Source organism: Phyllostomus hastatus, unplaced genomic scaffold (genome assembly GCF_019186645.2).
Source record: "Phyllostomus hastatus isolate PE091 unplaced genomic scaffold, TTU_PhHast_1.1 phas_contig_62, whole genome shotgun sequence".
In the NCBI taxonomy this organism is placed as follows: Eukaryota; Metazoa; Chordata; class Mammalia; order Chiroptera; family Phyllostomidae; genus Phyllostomus; species Phyllostomus hastatus.
In genome coordinates this window covers 8,059,666-8,070,203 of record NW_025333921.1, presented here as the reverse complement: position 1 = coordinate 8,070,203, position 10,538 = coordinate 8,059,666, and positions in this window count along the sequence as shown.

Sequence of the window (10,538 nt, the reverse complement as noted above, 5' to 3'; positions counted from 1 at the left end):
ATGTATCAATGACAGCCATTCTGATAGATGTGAGGTGATATTTTCATTGTAGTTTAAATTTGCATTTTCCAAATAATAAGCGATGTTGAGCATCTTTTCATATGTCTATTGATCATCTGTCCTCTTTGGAGAAGTGTCTGCTCAGCTCTTTTGCCCATTTTTAAGAGGATTGTTTGATATTCCATTTTTGGTGTTGAGTTGTATAAGTTCTTTACAATTTTTTTAACTATGCAACCAATATATATGATTTCTGGATAACTAGAGAATAGGATAAGCAAAAAAAGAGAATATTAAAATCACCCCTAACTCTACATGACAAAGTTAAAAAAGTTCACAATAAATGGCTTTAGAAGTATCTGATTTCAAGTAACAATTTAAAAACAATACTGTACTAATTTACAAAGCCTTTGCACTGGCAAAATTGTGTTTCATAATACATTTGTTATAATCTTTCAGATTAAATTAATAGAAAATAAAAGTATTATTTTGAGTCTGAAGTAAAAAATAAAAAATTAATAAAAGTAAGTAAAGAGGTGGTCTGCCACACCTTACACTGTTAAGATGGTAGCACTGCTGGGAATAACATTTAGGTTCCTGTCTCCCAAAGGTATGCTCTGTCCAGCAGTCTGGGATCCTTCAGCTGGATTATTTCGTAGATGCCAGCTGGAATAGTTGCACAAAATAGACCTCAGTATTCTTCGGTTTCCTTTAAAAAGTGTTATATCTTCCTTCTTGTCTGATTTTACATACTTTTAAAAAGTAAGAACCACATACACAATGGCAACTTTTTAGTAACTATGTATGTTAATTTCCCATGAAAAACTATTTCTCAAGTAAAGCTCATTCATATCAACACATATTTGTTGAGTTCTAAGTATAATCATTTTAATCATGTTTATTTTTTTAACCAGGTATTTTTATAATGTTGCCAAATTTGTGAATGCTGTTTTCTGCATAGTGTCTGATACAGATAAAAATTCCCAACTCTTTTTTTCAGTTTCTTAGCAACCATGAAAACTGTCAGTTAATAATTGATACCTGTGGAGATTTACATCAATGACACAACATTTCCTAAGGTAAAGATAAACATAACTATTAAAATGAAATCTAAAGATGAAAAGCAGTGTTTCTCATGTAAGTTGAATTAAGTAGGTCCTTACTTAGTTAAATTTGATTTAATCATCCAAAATGAAAATATATAGATTTAGGGGAAAATGTAGCTTAACTATTAAGCATCTCCGTTTTGTGGTAGTTGATAAAGGAGCAAAAATTCATTGATAAAATCTCCATACCTGTTGTATTCATGGCTATGTTCCCTGAGCTTCTCTTAAGGCAGAACCCTTAAGACATAAAATTGTTCAGTGAATGAAAAAAATCACACAAATGAAGAACTGGCACTAACCTTCTCTTTAAATTTTTATTTTCTTTACGTTTTACATCCAGTATAATCTCATAGCTCAGAAATCCACCATGTTTTTCTTCTAATCTGAAATTACTTCTTATCTAGTCAATTCAGGATTGCACATTTTACCATTAATGAGGACATATACTAATTTAATATTATGCCATTGTGTTTGCCATCTTATTTATTTAGTTAACAAATTGATTAATTTAATTATTTTTCTTTGATATGACATTGGTAGAGTTGGAAGCCATTATTAATACTTAGGTCCCTAATAAACTGCTTCTCAAAGAAACATTAAATTCTGAAAAATGAAGTACAGGCAAAGCCATGGTACTTATGTTGATTCTATTCATTTAAACCTATTCATTGCAGGTACACACAATTTCCTATAACATATCCTACTAGTATACATCAATTTTTTATTTAAATTTTAATTATTCTAGTTTGCTATGTATTTCTGTACTTTGATGCTAATTACATTAAATATGGATTTATGCATTTTCTTTTACTGATCTGGTATTTATTAGTGTATACACAACCTAACTTTTGGGAAATATGTCTCAGCCAGGTATATAAGTAGATAAATATGCTGTTGTGATGCCACCAAAACAACATGGCAGAGTGAAAAGAGCATGGTCTTAATGGTAGACAGATGTGAATATGTGTCTAGATCGTAGAAAGTCTAAATAACCTGTCTGAGTCTCAGCCTTCTCATTTACAAATTACAGAATTATTTTGAAAACCAGAGAAACTACCTCTGAGTTAAGAGTGCTTTGTCAATACTAGTTATTATATTGTTAATCATGAAACAATGGTGATTATTACAACAAACATTTGAATAATTTGAAATATTGGATGAAGAATAAGTCATTTCAATGAAAACAGTAATTGGGCATGATTTTAGAAAATACCATTTTCATTACAGAGAAAAAGTCATTTTATTTTGTAACTCATATAAAATGTAAGTTTCCCCAAGAGGGCATTTGAATACAGTGAAAGTAATAACTGTCTCAGTTACCCAGATCATCTTTCACAAAGTCCACGAATAAATCCCTGGAAATTGAAAAACACTTAGTGTTCACAGTAGCAAGTAAGATATTTGACTTTCTTTATTCTCCATGGAATAAGACCTATTTGAGAGTTGGTATTTTTTGTGTCTGCACCATTTAAACACAAAAGCCTTTGTTATTCAAATCTCCAAATTGTTCTGACATACTAAAAAAGACATTTTATTGTTTTAGGAGCCAAGATGGAAAAGACATATTCAAAGGGATAATCAGGCAAGCATAGCTTCCAGGTACTAGATACCTAGGATTAATCATTTTCAGTACTTGCAAAGTTGAGATCCATGGTACTTTGTGGTTGAGTCCTTGTCCCTTAAATATGTATCACCAACATGACACTTTTTCCCCTGGAAGGATGAAAAAGGTAGAACAATATCTTTATTCTATAATAACATATCACTATTATCTAGCAGAGTGCCATGCACAAGGGATCCTATTTGTAAATTCACTAATGTATCACATTCACTTTAAACTCATTTTCTGCTTTCCCTTTTTACAACTTACAGGCTTTGTACACATCTTCTCAAAGCCATACCCAGGAGTGTCTCTATGAAACTGGCTAAAGAACCACAATTACTGATGGATTAAAGTAATTATGTGAAAAATTATCTTGATTCTTAAAACTAATCAAAACTTTAGTAATTATGTTGATATCATTTATCTTGATTTAATTTATGAAATTTACCCAGACTGCTTTCTTATCTGAAGTATAGGAATTACTTTCAGATTATTAAAAATGTACATTGATGTTGAAGAAGTATTTGCATAGCCTAAACCTCCCTTTTATAAGAAACTATAGATATGCTTAGTGTTTTCCTAATTGTGTTTATTAAAATAACAACATACAGTGTATAATTACTTAAAAGAAAAATTGTATTGTTTTAACAGATTTTGTTCACATTGAAGGTTCTAGGTTGACACCATCTGGATTTGGCATAAAAAGCTTTTTTTATTCTTTCAGATAAATTAGAAAGTTCCATCCCGTGAAAAATGATTATATAAAATCATTATCAGTTATCATTTACTATTTAAAAGAGATTTCACCAAAACTCTCCTCACAAATGTTTGAAAATGGTTGAATTTAGTAAAATTTCATAAAAACATCAATGAAGTATATAAATAAACCAGTAGTTTTGAAATAATGTTAAGCATCATAATCAACTGAGGACTCTATTTAAAATGGACATATCCAAGTCCTCTAACACCAGTTAAAATAGAAATCTCCAAGGGAAAGACCTACAAATCGATATTTTATGTAACATAGATTCCATGTGAGTCTGACATCCAACATAATTTGGAAATTACTACTGTGGAAGATGTATTCATTCTGTAGGGAATTTAGAACTATACTGAAACTTCAATTAGCTTTTCACTATTTTACAAATATCTAAAATGTTTGTAATGTAACTTTTTTCATGATTAGTCTTAAGTTTTATACTTTTCCTCTCTCTTTACATTGAGCTGTTTCAGAAAATGCACATCAGTAGAAACAATGAATTCCACTTTTTCTTGTATATTATTCCAGAAGAGGATGGTAAATAGTGTTTTCATCCCCATTTCTTTGTTTCTTCTTGCATCTGTACTTTTGTCATGTGACTTTTGTGGTTCCTTTCAGAAAGCATAGCAGATATGTCCCTGCCCCATTGATGTTAGGCCCGGCCAGGTGGTTTATTTGGGCAGATGAAATGTGATCCGAAAGTGATGACAAGCCAATCCTCAGCTAGGGTTTTTAAAGACATTGTGTGTTCTATCCATCATAAGGTGCACTACTGCCTCTTACACAAGAAGAATGCAATCATAATCGTTTCTGCCCCTTCAGTTCAATCCCTAAAACAACGCATGTGAAACAGAGCACCTCTAGTTAAGGCACAGAGCCTTGAGTGCACATAAAAACTTACTGTTACACACAAACTGAGATTTTGTGATTGTTCATTATGTACCATCATAATGCCCAGAAATAAGCAACATATATACCTGGGATAGCACACTTGGTGGCTAAGAGTCACTACTTTAAACAAGAATCAAATAATCCCAGTAAGACAACATAATAGTCATTTATTTAAACTTTCATAAATACATCAATATTGTCAAATGTATTAATATAAAAAGCATTAGAGATTGTAATAATTTCTTATAAGCCATCTTTATTATTTCTTATTTATCCTGTATCTCTGGCAACTAGCATATGATAGGGACAAGTTTTGCACTCAAATATGTACAAAACTATTATGTGAAATACAAAGTAACTGACATGAATGAATGAATGTACCCTTAATTTCTAGAACCATTTAATATTCCAATACTGAAAGATATTGAATATATCTATGTTTTCAATAAAATGAAAGTTTACACCATTTATAATAGTTCATTTTGGTTCTCATAAGTAAATATGTAGTAAGACTGCCATTATAATACTTTTACCATTATTACTTATTAACTTTTTAATATATAACCTACTACTCCCAGAACAAGATAAGTAATTGCTATTCATAATTAAACCTTAGTATATTAAGTATATATCTTAGTATATTAAGTGTTTCATTAAGATTCATTTGTTAATAGTCATGGCAGTGTTTTATTTTTGTCATTTTAACAGTCAGTGAGCAGGAAGTTCCAGGTGAATGCATATGAAGTTTATGTAACAATATACTGAATATGATTACTTTTGTTAATGGTTGTCATGGAATTGAATATAAATATCTTATAACAGCAAGATTTAGATCATTGTGATTCAAAGCAGGTTTAATCCACAAAGTTCACTACCAATTGTGTATTATTTTTTGTGGACCCTCAAATTTATTTGAGTGTATTTGAATTCTTATTAAACCAGTGGCAAAGTTCAAATAATTGATAGATATTATTGAAAGCATGGTAAAATACTATGTCCTTACTATTTCTGAATAAAAAAATAAATACATGCTGTGTTATACAGAAAGTTGCTAAATTTCAATGGCTCTTCCTTGGTTTTGATGTAATAAATTCAAGTATAAATATAAAGGCATTGGGATGTGCTTTTCTCGCACCTAAGTTTTGGACTTGTTCTCTGATAACACCTTTATTATGAACAAATTCCTTTATGATTTTGATTTTTCTACTCCTATATAATCTCTCAGTGATTGTAATTATAGTCTTATTATATCATTTGAGATGCTCTCCAAAGTATCTGTCTTTCCCTTCAATCTTTTTAATACTAACAAATCTCTCTTCCACCATGAGTTATTTTGAAACTTGGTCTCAAAATAACTCATTGCCAATGGGATTTGCATCCTGATAACATTTTTATTGTCTTTCTCATTGAGGCCATCTGTGAAGCTCCAGGATACTCATCCAATTCTTTTAATGATTTCAGCTCATGGATCACAATTTTAATATTCAACTCATCCTCTACCATCATTTTTGAAATCTTAAAATGAACAGTGAAGACTCTTTTAAAATTCTATTATAATTGTTCATTAAACTTTTAAATTGCAATAATCTTCACTGTTCTTCAGTCAACCAACAAATAACTAATTTTAAAATGTCTTTATCAGAAGTGTCCTATTTCTTGTATTTTAATTCCGGGATAATTTTTCTCACCACATACACATATCTTTCTATCACTCTCATTCTCATTAATTTTACTCATGGAGAATCTTAATAGCTTGCATGTTACAGATGCTAATAGTCCTCAGTCTCATTGTGGCTTCTCCTCAGTCTTCATCTTCATAGTATTTCACAGCAAGAGGCACAGAATCCTAGTTTTTTTTTTTTCCTTTTCTCCTGTAGTTTGTATCTTCCAATTACTGGAATTGGTGAATCTACTATCTTTTACCTCCACTATCTGTTTTATCATGCCAATCATCGTCGTCATTATCATCATCATCATCATCATCATAAAAAACCCCACAGTATTTTTTTCTGGGATTGGATAAATGTGATATAATGTCATTGAATCTCTCACTGTGATTTTGAAAACTTATTTCCTAATGCTAAGTATTTGCCTCCATTTTTGTTATTTTGTTAAATGCACACATATTTCTCCAGATCAACTGAGTGTCATCTCACCAGTACTAAAGAAGAGCCCCATTAGAGTATCAGACCTGTGTGTATCTCTCCCTGCACTTTCACACTCACTTTTGTTTTTCTCCAAACTCTGAGAATATATTTTGCTTTATAGTTTTTAACACTATTTCATTGCCTGTAAATTAATCAATTCCAGCCTTCTCCAATATTTTGTTCTATTATAATTTTTAGAGATAATCTTAGTGCCAAAACTTGTAAGACAAAGTCTAGAAATAGACATGATGAGAATACATTTCTTTCTTTTTAAAATCTTTTGTTTATCTCTTAAATTTATTGATGAGAGCGGGAGAGAGAGACAGAGATTGGTTGTTCCACTTATTTATGCATTCATTGGTCGATTCTTGTATGTGACTGACTGGGGATCAAAATGGAAACCCAGGAGTATTGGGATAATGCTATTTCTAACACATACAGTACAGGATAAGGTAACCAGGATAGCATTCTCTTCCAAAATTGAAGCCATATAATCTGTAAGACAAGTTCAGCACTTTAAGAAAATAATTGGTATCAGTAGACACTGGCAAATCAGAAAGCAATAAATTTATCAGCCTCACAGACAGTTTTGTCTTTGGGACCTATTTTATAAAATATTTGTTTATAAAACATTAATTTCTGTTATCCCACTCCACACCTGAGGCAGGGGCCTATGTGTCACATTCATTGCTGAATCAGTAGTAAATGGCTTCATTCAGACATATAATATTGCTGAAAGATGAATGAGTGACATAGATAATAATGTTAAATGACTTAGTTATTATATTCTTTATCCAGCATGTAGGTTCTAAACTTCATAGTTTCTCTCAAAACACTAATCTTCTTAACTGAGAAAATGGTGAAACTAATATAAATTACTTCATAGTGTCCTTTGAAGGATAAATGAGTTATTTATATAGAACAAACTTCTAAGAGTGCCCGTCACCTTGCATGACCGCCTACATAATATATTACTACTAAATTATCCTTGCAATATTACCTCTAATCTCTACTGACACTGCTCTCCAAACCACCTAGCTACTGATGATAAAACTCAAAGATCTTTAGTCATTTCTCACTTATTTTCTAAAGCTTTTATTGCTGCTTACCAGCTTACCCTATTTTTGAGATGTGGGGTTTCTACATCACTGCTATAACTGGTGGGTATTTTGCCTCTCTATTAAAATTTACTGGTGCTCATTTTATCTCAGGAATCAGTCCTCAAATTTCCTCTTCATTACTAAGCTTTCTTTGATGATTTTGAGCCCAGTGGTAGGTATGACTAGCCTGTAAGAAGCTTTCTTCCGGCCTGGGCAGAGGCATTACAGATTTGTAATGCAGGGAGTTCACCCCAAAAGAAAATGCGGTAATGAACTTCTTTTCTAAACTCTGACTCACCTTCCGTATGCTTTTTTTTAAGTTCAATATGTGGTTCAAATGTTAGCTCAATGAAGAATTATTTTTGAACTGGATACAGTCTATCTTTTCCTAATCCAGTCACATCTTATTATCATATTTTTACTTTATTAATTTGAATATTTGCATCCTCCTAGTCTAGACTTGAGCAATTTGATAGTAGAAAATGTACCTTGTCAATGTTAGCAGAAGGCTTCTGACTCGATAGGCACACAAAACAATATGGTTGAATTGACTCAAAAACAAAACAAAACAGGCAGACAGAATTCTGACTGAAATAGTAATAATGAGGTAAAAGTCCTGGGAGTTCTCTGAGATCGCCCATGCCCATATGTGGCTCTAGGAAGGACTATAGTCCCTAAAAACATGCAATTAAAGGAGTTATACACTTTTTTTCATGCATAACATCTAATTACTAATAGGTGAAAGTTAAACATTATATTTCCTTTTCAACCTCACCAGGGGGTGATGACATAAGACTGTCTTCCTTAAATGAAAATATAGACAAGGAAAGTGTCCTTATATGTTCCCCTTTCTTGCTATTTTTTAAAAATGTTGTATATAACCCTTTTCTTTCTACCTCCTCCCTCCCATCATCTCTTGTCCTTCCTTCCTTCCTTCCTTCCTTCCTTCCTTCTTTTTCTGTTTTTTTGTCATCTTTATAATAATCCTTAACTCAAAATACATTGAATTTCATATACTTTATCATAGTTATTCATGCACATAATTGAAAGCATCAGTTGGCTCTACACGGTGTACCATGGGGTGAGACAATGCCCTGAGAACAGCTCTTCTTCAGTTTTTTGCTACTTTATATCCTGGTCCCTGAAATAAATTTATTTTATTACATCCAGCATTTCTAGGTATTTGTTAACAAAAGAGTTCTTCCTTGATGTATACTATACCATATTGCTAACATTGAATTAAATTGTCTTTCTAGAAATTTCAGGTTTAAATGTGATTGTAATTTCTTTGGAGTGTGTATTATACAAGTTGGACTAGATATTAAAGTTAATTACTTTAACAATAAATATAAACATTAATTTATTGAAACATGCATTAATTTAGTAAATATATATCAGATGTATATACCATGTACCAAACCAAATTCTAATTGTTCGATATACAATTATGTAACAAATAGTTGAAAAGTAAAGACAAGAATATCTTATTTAACTGATGTATTAATGATACCATCTGCATTTATTACTCTCTGGTGTTTAAAATCTCATGTTTATAATTTAAAAATTGGACATTTTAAGATTTAACTTATAAAACATGCAGAAAAATTATTTCAACAGAAAAGTACTAAAAATGATTCATATTTTTCATGGGTTTATTTCTGGTTCATGCTAGGTTATTATGTTAAGGATCTATTTAAAGATATTTCTATACATATAATTATTTAAATGTGAAAATCAATATTAAATAAATTTGTCTCATAAATAAATAAATTTACATCCTAGCCAGTGTGGCTCAGTGGATTGAGTGTTGGCCTGAGAACCAGAGTTGTGTGTTCAATTCCCAATCAGGGCACATGCCTGGGTTGTGGGCCAGGTTTGCAAGGGAGTGTGTGAGAAGTAACCATACATTGATGTTTTTTTCCCTCTCTTACTCCTTCACTTCCCCCTCTCTAAAAATTAATAAATAAAATCTTTTAAATAGTTACTTAATAAAACATAGAAATAGTAAATGTAGATACCTCTATTTTGACAATTAGAAGTATACAATTTTCAATATTGGTATAATTGTTTGGTTTGATGTTGACTTTATCTAAACATCACTTTAGCTCAGGGCATTTACTACAATTTTGAAATATACCTACCTGAGCTTTAAAAAAGGAAAACTTTATTTTTACATTAATTTCTATAATGAAATTTGACTATTTTTTGAAATTTGATTTTAGTGACTGCAACCTTATGAAATGTCATCCACAAATACTGACATCTAATAAGTGTAACATCTTGTATAATTTATATTCAAGTAACAACAAATGCAGATACAAACTGTGCTTCTTTGGTTCACAGCTAATATGTTGTGAAATTTAAAAATGAATTCGGTCATAAGGGAAATCCATATTAATTAATCTAGCATATTTCATATAACTCAATGCCTTATTAAGACAGGAAAGTGTTAACTGAAAAAATTTTATATGGTAATTATGTGCTGACAAAGGCTCTTGTTTTAAATCTGATAAACAATATTTAGTATTTGACTTAGATGGATATAGTAAATAACTTTTTTCCTTTAAAATAACTTTATATTTTTAGGGAAATTCTAGGTTTCCTCCTGAACTGAGCAGTGAACACCATGTTCCCCCTTCTCCCACACATGTGCTATCAATGTCCGTACCAGGTGGTACCTGTGGTACAACTGATGAACATACATTGACATGTCATCACCCCAAATCCATACTTTATATTAGGATTTACTCTTGGTGCTATACATCCTATCTATCTGAAAAAATGTACAATGATGTGTATCTACCATTTGAGTATAATACAGAATATTTTCACTGCTGTATAAATCCTCTATGTTTTGCCTGTTCATCTGTTCCTCCCTTGACAATCAGTGATATTTTTACTATTTCCATAGTTCAGTCTTTTCCAGAATATCAT